A 1,527-nucleotide genomic window follows, 5' to 3' on the forward strand; every position below is an offset into this window, starting at 1 on the left:
TACAAGTTGTAATGTTAGTGCATTTTTCATGGGAGAAAGTTTCTGTATTTTTCATCATATTCTCAACAGGTTTATAACATCCCATATCTCCCCAAAAAATGTTAATTTGGTAACCTAAATGGAACCCAAAGAATTGCTATTAGCAGGCTTGTAGGAATCAATAGCTGGAGATTGATGGACTGACTAATCAATTTTCAGAGACAAGAAATACCTTGGAGATCATGTAGCCCAGAACTGTGCATCCAGATGGGGAGCTAAGCCCAAAGAGAGGTCAGGGAGTTTGACACTAACAAATTTAACATGTTTCACTGCCTCATAAATGACAGCCAGGCCCACAATGAATGCCCTCCTTATACCATGGGGAATTTTTCGCAGAGAAAAGCCATCCTAAAAAACATTCTCAGACAATGGGCATCTTGTCAGGCCTCATAGACAAGGACATGCATCTTTGTTCTGAACCAGATGACCACATTCTTACAGAGCTGATTGCAAAGGAAGCTTTGGGAGGGGGTTATGGGTGTCTCGGTGGGACCAGAGACATTCTCAGCTGTAGGGTAGAAGGAGCAGGCCACTAACTAAGATTGATGGATGGTGCCAGCCCTGGCAGACCAAACACAATGCAGGGATGGCCAAGTGGGGGAACAAAATTAGTTTGCAAGATTAGAACGTATTAACACAAGTCAGACAACTGTCATGTCACAGCTCTTCACCGTAATGCTGATTGGCAGGCAAGCATTTCTGATTCTGATGGCCACGGAGGCGAGGCGTCTGCAATCTGTCTCGCATGACATCCCGCTGGCTGGCAAATCCCCCCTGCTGGAGAAGTCAGCTTTTCTTAGAAAACTGTGTCCCCTGGGTCTTGTTTGGCAGGCCCCCAGGCCAAAGGTGTGTGGCAAGGTAGTGAGGGCCGGAGGGAGTAGCAGTTGTCAAGAACTTCAGCTGAAGTGGAAAGCTGTTTCGGGCTCAATGCAACAAGTGCTTTCTGATCATTCACAGGCCTGGTATACTGGGATGAGGAAAGAGACACCATAATCCCTGTCTCAAGGAATGTTCATTGCCTCTGGGGATCCCACACCAACACATGGGGTCAGGTTCAACAGTGATACAAAGCAAAGCTGGAATCAGCAGGCCCATCTCTTGGCTGAGTCCCATCTATTTGACTGTAATGAATGCCCACTTATCTCTGTCCCAATCGCTCTTCAATGGGCCCTACATAAGGTCATTAGATCAGTATATAAATTTTCAGTACCATTCAAACTGGTAGAAGTCAGTCAGGACTGACTTACACCCAAGTCCTAGCTGAAACTCTATTGGTTTGCATTGTTAGAAATTTTGAGTGTGGGTCTTCTAAATTAATTTGATAATTGATTTTTATCTATATTCATTAAATTATAAGTATTATATTAAATATTGACTTTACTTATGAAAGTATGTGTGTTAACCTCGGCTCAGTTATATGGCAATGACAAGCACCCCTGAAATGCCAAGGGCTTAATGAAACAAATGTGGATTTCTCACTTCTGCAAA

The sequence above is a fragment of the Oryctolagus cuniculus genome, chromosome 1, assembly GCF_964237555.1.
Source record: "Oryctolagus cuniculus chromosome 1, mOryCun1.1, whole genome shotgun sequence".
Classification (NCBI taxonomy): Eukaryota; Metazoa; Chordata; class Mammalia; order Lagomorpha; family Leporidae; genus Oryctolagus; species Oryctolagus cuniculus.